Raw genomic sequence first — 12,000 nt, 5'->3', positions numbered from 1 at the left:
GCAACACAGGGCATAAGGCTGGAGGGGGAGGGGACACACCCAGGACAGGACACCAGTCCATTACAAGGCACCCCAAGCAGGACTCGAACCCCAGACCCACCAGAGAGCAGAACCCGGTCCAACCCACTGCACCACTACACCCACCTTGTGACAAGAATAAAACATTCAAAAACCTACACTGTGTGCAGCATCTAGAGTTCAGATCCTGCCAATGAGGACCACAGTAAGTCTGTTTGGGTAGTAAGAAGTGGTGGAATGTTCAGAATTTCTGTCCTTAGACCTAAAGGTTCTATTTTCAAATCCCATCTCCTGCTATTCTTTCCCCTGAATTGCTCCAGCAAAAAATAACCCTGCTATATAAATGAGGAAATTGCTATAAGTCCCTCCACATTTTAATCAGCTTTGGAGGAAAGTGTCGGTTAAATAAATGTAAATGTATTTGTGCACTGTATGTGAAAGTGCCTGTAGATCATTGGTCTCCTTCCTTCGGGAGGTGCAGCCTCCTCCACTCCAAGGCTTTATAACAGATGTCTGAGCTACACCGTTTCCTCCGAGTCCCTCAGATCCAGATCTAATTCATATTATATTTCAAAGCCCTGAAGCTGGAGGAGAGACGCCGGCACCTTTCTGAAGTCTGGAACGACACACGCAAGTGAGTGCCTCTCTCCAGAGCCCAAGGCTTTTTTAAATTTATATAATGCCGGTATGTTAAAATGTTCTTGTGCTCAAAGATGCATGCTGAGTAGAGTCACTTGAACTTTCCATGATTTTCTGCAAATATTTTTGGCATTTTATGAACGTCAATAACATTTTCTGCTACAATAAATGCTCCGTTTCAGTGGAATATAAGTTGACTTGAGAACAGTACAGTAAACTCAACGCGGCAGTTTGAGTTTTACAGTTTTCAAGGGTTATTACTGTAATTTTATATTATGAAAGTCTTCATGTACCTGGATGGCCTTTAATTTTTTAGTTTTTGAGTGTCACCTAAATGAATAAATGTCTAGCAAACTAATTTCAGCTGCAATCTGGGGTCTTGTCCCTGTGAAATCTTTGCTGCTCAGAGATTTGTCTTTCATTTGACTCTGAAACTTTCTAATCTTTATGTTCAGTTGGGGGGGTGCAGTGGTGCAGCGGGCTGGCTCGGGTCCTGCTCTCTGGTGGGTCCTGGGTTCAAGTCCCGCTGGGGGTGCCTTGACATCCTGTTCTGGGTGTGTGTGTGTCCCCAGCCTTACTCCCTGTGTTGCTGGATTAGGCTCCGGTTCACCACAACCCTTGCTCGGGGCAAGCAGTTTCAGACAATGTGTACGTTCAGTTGGACAAAGACTGTAAATGCATTCTGAGGAAAATTAAGTGTTTGAATAAGCAGCTGTTTGGCATCTAAATGTTTCTCACACAGATTTACATTTATTTAACAGATACTTTTCTCCAAAACGATTTCCAATGAACTCTATGTAGTGTTATCACACACACACCTTATTCACCGCGGTGACTTACACTGCTAGATACACTACTTACAATGGGTGACTCATTCATACATCAGTGGAACATACACACACTCTCTCTGTCACTCACACACTATGGGTGAACCTGAACAGCATGTCTTTGGACTGTGGGAGGAAACCAGAGCACCCAGAGAAAACCCACACAGACACAGGGAGAACATGCAAACTCCACACAGGTTGAGCAGGGATCGAACCCATGTCCTCTCGCATGCTGACCTGATAGAGGAAAAATTACCCAGCTGAATAAATGGGCAAGTCATTCTCAGTAGCTGAGTGTACAAACCTAATATTTTAAGTATTTGAATGTTTGCCAACAGGTATGATTTAATCGCAGCAATACAGAGTGTCTTTGTCAGTGTCAGTAGCTGGTGATGCTCAGGGCCACTCGAGGTGTTTCAGTGAACAGTGGAATGGCTGAAATGGACACATGGGACATGTTCATAAAAGATCTGGAAAGCAAAGCGAGGAGGTTGAAACAGAAAGGTGTGTAACCGTGGGAATTGTGTGTGCCATTCCCACCCTCACAGACCTAGAACCGTGGACAAAAAATGACTAAACACAAAGAAGAACATATCTGCACCCCTCCCTGTGCAGGAATTTAGAGTAAAAAAATGCTGGAATTGCACTTTATTCCTGTCCACTTCATACACTTCTCCTCAAACCTCAAAGACAAGGAGGGTCTGTGAGTCATATTTTCACTCCACTAGATTCCTCCTGGTCATAATTACCCAAATTATTATAAATGTATCATTTGCTTTATAGAGTAATAAACTCTTTTTTTCAGTGTTTTGCAAATGAGATGATCATTTTAATACAAGCTGACCCTCTTCCATGGGGATTGATACTGCAGTGCTGCTCCACTTACTGGAGGGGGAGCTCCTGGCCACTTGTGCTTGGACCCTGGTCCTGGGTGCTGTAGGTGTTGCCATGGTGATCCTCTTCCTCGCCAACACTGACATCCTGCTGGCTAAACCGGCGAAAGCCACCCTGGCGTACTTGGAGGATACGGACCTCCAGGAGATCGGGAAAGGTGAGGTCGTGTCCATGCAGAGAAGCAGGCCTTCAGTGATGGATCAAGGTGAAGTGCCAAATCCATTACATGTTCTTCCATTAATAAATCCTTCCTCTAGATCATTTACAATCCCAAATCAAAAAAAGGAAAAAAAATCACATCTTACTCAACAGCCAAACACATAATTACCCTTTTCATTCAACAGCAACCCTAATACTTAATATACAACACTTAACTACTAACATAAACCCAAACAAAACACCAATATCATAACAGATCCTATCATTTACCACATTTATACACAATGCACCTGTTTGACCCAACGCGGCCCCACGCACATGACGGGCTCTACACTTGGGTTGCCGTCTCCAGCTTTGGAAAATAAAGAACGCCCAACAGAAGAGGTTGGGGTTGGGAAGCCATTGTAAATCCTGGAGTTACTTGCTTTGAATGAGCGATACACTGGATTTCCATTTTGTCACCAGCACCAGGTGCAGTGGCATCTGGGAAAAGGAGTTTTTCCAAATTTAACTTGATCAAATCTTACCTAAGATCAAAAATGATCCAGGACACTCAGCAGCCTTGCAGTGTCACCCATAGAATGTGATGAAACAATAAACTTTGTGAAAACTTTGAATGACTTTGCAGAATAAAAAACAAGAAAGATTAAGAAGCATTGTTTCAACTTATAAATATAAGATATGAAATATTGACATTCTTTTGTTTTTAACATAACAGAATAGCATATATTCCTGATAGCTAATCCGAAATAATCTTAAATCCAGGCCCCACTAAAATAGTCAGAACCAGTCCCCAAATTGCTAAGGCCAGAACTGCCACCGAACAGAATCTCCAGGGTCGGAGAGTAAGGAACAGCGTTCTTTCTGATCACCTAGTGAGCTGCACTGGACTCTTCTCATCCTCATCATGGGTAAACGTTGAGTAAACACTGACAATGTACAATGGTTTACCTTCACAGGTAAGAAGCTGCTCAAAGCCCAGGCCCTTTGGAAGAAGACGGGTGCGGTGGTCATGGCCGTGCGCCGGCCTGGATGATCCTTGTGCAGAGAGGTTCGAGGGCAGTCTGTCACCACGTTTTTCATCCAACTCACTACCCCCATACATGACCAACCTGGTCGTTGGACACACACATGTGATCGAGAAGAGCAGCCACCCCCAAGGGTCAGCCTTAGACCAGTTGTACCTAGTAAACCCCAGTAATCCCTGCGTCTACTGGGGGGCCTGACCCTGGGGTTGCCACCTCCAGCTTTGATCATTAGGAATACCCTACAGAAGCATTGGGTTGGGGGGTTGGGAGGGCTTCAGGGGAAAGGAGCTTTTCCAAGCCAAAAGTGATCAAGGTCCGAGGTCCAAGAACTACTCAAGAGCCTTGCTGCGTTACCCACAGAATGTAAAAAATCAAAACCTTCAACAAAATTGGGAGTTTTCAGAACAGCAAGCAAGATTTCTTCATAATTGTACTTTTAATACATTTTATGTCAAAATATAAGCTAATAAACACAAACATAATAGCTTATATCCTGATGCCTAATCGGAGATGACCTTAAGTCCGGGAGGCCCTGGCAAAATGGTCCGAATCGGCCCCCTAATTCCTAAGGCTGGTCCTGCCATTGAATAGCTGCTCTCAACCCATGAATCTTAAGACCTAAAGAGCTGTTGTACTGGGGGGGGCTGTTTCTGCAGGAGGCCTCTGAGCTGTCCTCTCTCAAGCCCCAGCTGGAGGAACACGGGGTCCCTCTGTACGCCGTAGTGAAGGAGAACATCGGCACAGAGGTCCAGGACTTCAGACCCTACTTCGCTGGGGACATCTTCCTGGATGAGAAGGTGCGTCATAAAAATAAACATTCACTGTAGCGTTTGTTTGCTTCGCTGGAACCATAAACTGTTTTCGCAAAACTGTACCGTTGCATGAGCAGTGCCTTCTTCACAAAACGAGACCACCCTTCGTTTCCCGCAGCAACGCTTCTACGGCCCCCAGCCTAGGAGGATGATCGGACTGGGACTCATCCGTCTGGGGGTGCTGCAGAACTTTGCCCGAGCCAAGAGGAAAGGCTTCCAGGGCAACATCAAGGGGGAGGGCTTCACACTGGGTGCGGTGTTTGTGATCGGACCTGGGAAACAGGTATGGTACCTCACCTTGTGACATCGGCCCCTTTCACTACAGTCGACCGTTGGTCACTTCTTCACACACAAACCAGTAGTTATTTGGAGGGCTGTTCAGTCTGAACTTTAAACTAATCTGACTGGCATCTGCTGCACACTGCCTAACAAACATGGTATAATTTACCCTTTGTCAGCACCTCTCACCCTGGTACGAGGGTTTTTGGTGCCCCTAGGCAAGACTCGATCTGGCAGCCCTTAAATTTCCATCTGTAAAGTGCAGCAGGTACACACTTATAACAAAAAATTAAAGATTTTTTTGTGGCTGGTTGCATAATGGTTAGAGCTGCTGCCTTTGAGCCCAAAGATCACAGGTTCGATTCCCCCCTCCCCTGTAGTACCTTCCAGCAAGGTTCTTTACATTTATTCATTTAGCAACGTACATCTCAGAGAAAAGCTACTCTAAGTTACGTTACTTACCCCGAATTTCTCCAGTAAAATTACCCAGCTGAATAAATGGGTAAATAACTGTAAGTAGCTTAACACAAAAGCATCAGCTAAACAAATCAATGTAATTATTTTCTAGATACACATACAGGTGAATCATAGAGAGAAAATAAAATTTGAATATATAAATGTTATTTTTTGCTTTATGACATATGCAAATATTACATACAGAGCAGAACACAAATTCACACTGTAACGACTGAAAACAATCTACAGAACGAATTTGTTCTGCAGTTTAAGGGAACAAATAAACATTAACTGCAGAGCGACAGTTTGTATCCTAGAAAACGTCACCTACAGAGCTGCAACATTTCAAAGACATGGGGCAGTGATCTGTGGGACGAAGTTTACATTATGTAGAAGACAGCAGACCTGAAAACTGTTTATTATAAATACTTTTAAAAATTTTTCGAAGATCCCAATACATTTTTTTTTTAAAATTTGATTAGCAAAACAATTTGGTACCTCCAAATTTCAGCACCCCATGTGATTGGCTAGGATCATCCATCCATCCATCCATCCATCCATTTATCCATTTTCATTAACCACTTGTCCTGAGTATGGTTGTGGTGGTCTGGAGCCTATCCCAAAATCATTGGGACACAAGGTTGAGGAGGGTACACCCTGGATGGGACACCAGTCCATCACAGGGGGGTATGGTTAGGCACCATATTATTAAACCAGGCCTGCCCTTGGTTGAGGATTGTCGGTTGTATCTATTGTATAAACACATGATTGTGGAGCTGATGAGGTTCTCCGTTCACTGAAGGTTCTCCAGATGCACAAAGCAGGTGTATTTACAATAGTACGTCTTTATGAAACACGTGTGTTGAGGTACAGATGTGTGTGTGTTGCCAGGGGATCCTTCTGGAACACCGGGAGAAGGAGTTTGGGGACAAGGTCAACATGTCATCCGTCTTAGAGGCAGTCCAGAAGGTCCAGAAGGTCCAGCTGCAGTAAATTACCAGTAAATGTTGATTTCTTCCTGTCTTAGTCTGGCATTCCAATTTTTTTTTTTTTTTAAGCAAATGTTGTTTCAACCAGATTCTTCTCTGTTTTGCACATTCTGCCCATTCCAACCTCTTACTGTGGTTCCCACCCACAGATCTTAGTGTTGCGTCAGGGTTGTCACACGAGGATGTTGTGGTTATGGAATCGCTGCCCTGAGAACTTTAAATAAGCTTTGGGTTCGATAAAGGGACATTTTAGAACACATTCCATCGATACACCAGTGGACACACGATCCGACCTCACCTTACCGACACCATGAGTGTGTGGGGGGGTATTCTTCATTTAAATTTGCGCACCTGGTTGTGATCACATTACACACCGCGGATCTGATCATATGGTTGGGTCGATGGGGTTCGAACACAGTTCGAATGGCAGTAGGCCGAGCCAGGAAAAGCAGACGGTTTCCCGCATTTTTTACCGTGGTAATTGTCATGAGGAACCAACATTGAAAATATATAGCACCGTGCAAAAAGTTTTAGTAACCCTCCATTGTCAACAACCACTTGGCGGGGTGGGTTTGGCTGGGTCTTGCTCTCTGGCAGGTCTGGGGTTCGAGTCCTACTTGGGGTGCCTTGTGATGGACTGGCGTCCTGTCCTGGGTGTGTCCTGGGTGTGTGTGTGTGTTACTTTCTTTAACGATATAAAAAACCCTTACTATAATACTGTAACTTTTCACAAAAGGAATACTTGGAAATCTAAAATATTCTCTTTCCCAGTGACACTAATGCAGAAGACATTAAATAACCGTCTAAAACAAATACACACACCGTCTGAACCGCTTGTCCCATACGGGGTCACGGGGAACCGGAGCCCACCCGGTAACACAGGGCGTAGGGCCAGAGGGGGAGGGGACACACCCAGGACGGGACGCCAGTCCGTCGCAAGGCACCCCAAGCGGGACTCGAACCCCAGACCCACCGGACAGCAGGACCCAGTCCAACCCATGCGCCACCACGCCCCCTTCCTAAAACAAATATTTTTGTGAAACATCTGAGTGCCTAAGACTTTTGCGCAGTCCTGTACAGTTACACCTAATGACTGTGGTCGTATGAAATGGATCACGTCTAGTTCATCATTCCTCACTGCTGCCTTGGAGTTTTGGGTTTATGCCCAGTCAGTAACTTTGCCCTACTTTTGAAATGTGTTGAAATGTGTGTGTGTGTGTTTCTTTTTTCCCGTTACTTCTGTCTGTCCGAGTACACCGCGTACTTTTGGAGTAGCCAGAGGTCAATGGTCAGTTCCAAACAGCATTACCGGAACTGGCTTAAAATGACTGTGTTTTACTCTGACGGTATAATGATGCAAAATGTCTTCTTCGGAGCTTCCCGCCAAAATCGCTGTATCCGGAGGTGACGGCATGTGGTGTGTTTGAGTGTCTGAAACATTGTGAAATCAAGAGTCAGCGGTCTTGTATTACAGTCATAGCGGTTTTGGTCGGTTGGGGTGGCGGGGAGGGTATCTTTAATGGTGTATTTTCACACTGGTGTTTTGTGGGTTTAATCTGAATGACAAAGACCCCCCCAGCTGTGTCCCTAGCTGTGGTACTCGAACCTCGGTCCTGACAGGCATCGGTGTGGGTGACGCGGTGGGCTGCGGGCACTTTTATGACGGCCTGCATTTTAACCCCCGCTGGGACAGAGCAGGCTCGATGCGTGTGTGTTCGCAGCCCCCAGCCGCTCACATGCTGTTCGTTCAGGGCCAGCAAGTGCAGAGTGCTTACCTGTCCAGCAAACCCCCCGAGGAGTGAAAATAAAAGTGATTAAGAGGAAAGAGTGACTTGTTTGGTGGTTATTCATAAATGATTTACATTTAAATACTATGTTAATATTTGTGCTTTGAGACCTTGCAAAAAATGCTTTTTGCACTTATTTCTAGGGTTTTTGCAAAGTCGCCCAAGTCCCCCCCCCCAAACACATGATGTCATTTATAAGCACAGAATGTCCTATGTATGGTGCATTAGGACTCGGCCCTGTAGTGTGTGCAGTTTGGGAGATTCACTTAAAAAACACATGTCCTCTAGAGTGGACAAAACAGAAGTGGCTAAGGCTCGGGATGATCTTTTCTTTTCTCGCATTTGTGTATCTGCATAGTTTTCATTTTTCTGATACTTCTAGGGTGTGGGAAGTGCTGCAGAGATGTACAGATAACTTTTTTACAGACTGATTATTTGTAGCATGAAATATGTTCCATCAGCTGCAGGCCAAGGCCTCCCACAGACATGGGAATCACTGGAGTGAATTAAACGGAGCTTCATCAGTGATCAGCGCAGCTGCTGAGGTCCTCGGCGCCCAGGAAGATGAGATGAGCTTCCCCCCCATCCATTATTCTTAGCACACAATTCTCACTCACTGGCAAGAACATTTCTTTTTTTTTCCTTTCCTCGGATCAGAATGGATCACCATCCCACCCAAGGGTGTCTGGCTCCACACGCTGCCTTCTTACTCGACAGGAATAAATTTCTCCATTCATCATTTCCGATAATTAAAATCTTTATTCAGTAAATAAATTAATCCTAAAAACTGCCATGCAAACAATAAAATTTAAAATAAACAGTAAAATCGATAAGACCAACTAATATAAAGACCACATGGCAGAACCTTTGAAACACATACCCCAAGGCTTAAAACCACACACACACCATCTGAACCACTTGTCCCATACGGTGTCGTGGGGAACCGGAGCCTAACCCAGCAACACAGGGTGCGAGGCTGGAGGGGGAGGGGACACACCCAGGACAGGACACCAGTCCATTGCAAGGCACCCCACGTGGGACTTGAACCCCAGACCTACCAGAGAGCAGGACCTGGTCCAACCCACCACACCACTGTGCCCTCTGGCTTAAAACCAAACATAATAAATAATTAAAGGAAAACTTACCCGGTAACATTCACCACTCAAGATGGGCAGTTCCCTGGCCTGTTACCAGGGTGTTACCATACACCTTACCTACTCACCTGGCCTGTTTTTTTTTCACATTTACATTTACATGTATTCATGTAGCAGAGGCTTTTCTCCAAAGCGACGTAGATCTCAGAGAAATACGATTTGAGAAAGAGACAGATGCAGACGCGATTCTTAAGTAAACCTTGTTTGTTTCTTCCCACTTTATGCATCGATGTTCATTGTTCGAGTAGGTGCATAAAACACAGTGATCACTTTTGTATTTTTAATATTTAAACAATATTAATTATAATAGAATTTAATAATAATATATTATAATTATATTAATTCTATGAATAACAATGTTTAATTTTCACTTGGAAGAATTCAGTTGATGAAAGAAATGTTTCCAGATCCCAGACACCTCTTTCTTCATTGTCTGGACATGGGGGGGTGTTGGATGATGAACCACTTACAACCGAGGTGCAGTGACAACCCCGCCACACGGTCATATTCAATAGTATCGCAGCAGGTGGATTCCGGGCCCCCGTTTTGTCCCCAGCACTTCCGTTACTGATGTTGATATTTATCAAGCATACATGCTATCGTAGTGCTTGGATTACACTTTTTTCCCTAAGCTCCACTTCCGCTGTAAACCTCACTGAATGCAACACTTCCCCTCCTTGACCGCGGTAAATATTTCAAACTTTTTTTCTGAGCTGAGCTCCTTTCCCCATGGTTTTTCCTCTCTCGCTTTGGCACGACTTCCTGAAACCACGCGGCCTGCGCTTTTCATGTGAACGAGACGAAAGGATTTACTATGGCGGTGTTTCTCGGGATTAAGCAAATATCATCACAGGCATTTCTACAGATCCCGTGACGGGAAGCGGGACGGCGTGTCAGGTGGTGGAGACAGCCGGGGGAAATGCGACTGCGTGAACGGGAGGAGAAACAACGAAAATCCCGTTAACCTGAAAATTTAAAATTAAATGAAGCTACGAGCTTAATTTTTCATTGTTTTATTCCAGCATTCATTTCCGCTGACCCAATGACAGCCAAAATGTTCCTTTGCAGACCATCTAGAGCAGAGTGGGATCCTTCAAAAGTGAACGTAGGTAACACCACCTATGATTTATATCTGTTGGGTTAATCTAGATTTAAGTGGATTCTCAGGTGGTGTAGTGCTTAGAGTAGATGAATAAAAAGCCCTGGGTTTGAATCCCACCTCCTGCTGTAGGTCCCTTGATCAAGGTACTTAACCCTGAACTGATGCAGTAAAAATGAGTAAATCAGCGTAAGTGGCGTAGTGTACAAACACTGTTGCTCACTTTGGAGTCAGATAAGCCAATAATAATAAGAATATTCAAGTCTCAGTGACAACACTCAGTGGAAATGAATACTGTACTTGTAGCATATGGCCAATCATATCCTTCCCGGAGTCTGACAGTCAAAGATTTTTGCCACAGAAATGAAAATCAACACCAAAATTCTGAGCAAAATTAAACATCTGGGTAAAACAGAGTATTTTTACAACAAAATCACAAGCCATCACTACAGTACTCAGCAAAGTGCCACACATTTTTATTTGAACCTTGAGCCAAGGCTACCCGGAGCCTCATTGAACCCAGCCCTCAAAGAGCTCCCGCCAAACATCGCGTCTGCTCTGGTTTCCTACCATTTAATCCATCTGTCACACAGAAAATGCCAATTCATACCACAATAAAACAAAGCAAAATAAAAATAATTTATATTAAGAGAAGAGAAACACACCCCGCCCCTAAACTAAAATATGCTTGTTAACAGCAGTGTGTTGCAGGCTGTGGCTTCAGCACCTAACCTATACGCTGCATTACACCATTACTTCGTAGACCACGGAGATGCTGTATATTTACAGATAGGTGGAATATCACCTGTTTGTTCTTCTCTTTCGCCGACTTTCTGTCGTGGTGTGTCCCACGGTACGAAATCAGTGACCCTGCAGTCGTTTCTGTCCTTTGACACGAGTCAGCCTCGTAGTTTACAGATCGTCAAATTATCCAGATGTGTAATAAAGCGTGTCTGGTTGCTGTGCACGCCAGGATTTAAACCTGCGCCCTACTGGACGGCACACCTGCATTGCATTCCACGGAGGGCCTCCTGTTAAAATATGCGTCCGACTTTTGAAGGAAAACCGGACAGAGAACATCATGACTGCAGGGTTACCTTAAATTTGCAGGCCTTTCACAGGAGAAATACCTTATAACTAAACCACATGAAAAACACAATTAACTCATAACTGCAGCGTTCCACCATCATCATCATCATGCCATCTAGTGGACATTAAAAAAAATGCACCTTGATACTGTAGACAAAACAGAAATTCAATGACAGCTACAATACTAGAGATACACATCAGCTATCGGTCTTTAAAATAATTATATAATACATACATAAGTGTATAAACTTTTGTGCAGGAGAGAAGATGCTGCCAACATAACACAGTAACTATGTCATGAGAACTGTGTTGCCAGAGTTACCTTCAAAACGGAGAAATGTATCAAGTGCTGGATACTCTTTCACTTACTGAAATTTATCACTATTTTTTTTTACCTATTTTTTCCATTGAACTGAGCTGCTTTCGTGAAACAGGGTCCCAGGGGTTGATGATGTCTGCAAACCAAACTCGGAACAAAACCAGTCGAACTGCTGCAAATACAATGTGTATCTTAAATACTGACACTTCCAACACGGTGCCCCTCAGATCCATGTGTGTGGGGGGGGGGTCTCTTTATTACTGTTAACACACACACACACACACACACACACACACACACACACACACACACACACACACACAGTTTCAAACCCGCTTGTCCCATACAGGGTCACGGGGAACCGGAGCCTAACCCGGCAACACAGGGCGTAAGGCTGGAGGGGGAGGAAGCACACCCAGGATGGGATGCCAGTCCATCGCAAGGCACCCCA

At 44.4% G+C, this 12,000-nt stretch overlaps 1 pseudogene; it reads left to right on the top strand.

Moving 5' to 3' along the window:
* Positions 1-130: 130 nt before the first annotated feature.
* On the top strand, positions 131-6,634 carry LOC108924689 (peroxiredoxin-like 2A; annotated as a pseudogene).
* The last annotated feature ends 5,366 nt before the right edge of the window (positions 6,635-12,000 follow it).

This window comes from Scleropages formosus, chromosome 3 (assembly GCF_900964775.1).
Source record: "Scleropages formosus chromosome 3, fSclFor1.1, whole genome shotgun sequence".
Classification (NCBI taxonomy): Eukaryota; Metazoa; Chordata; class Actinopteri; order Osteoglossiformes; family Osteoglossidae; genus Scleropages; species Scleropages formosus.
Note: the sequence above shows the minus strand (reverse complement) of the source record. Positions and strands in the feature narration are given on the sequence as shown.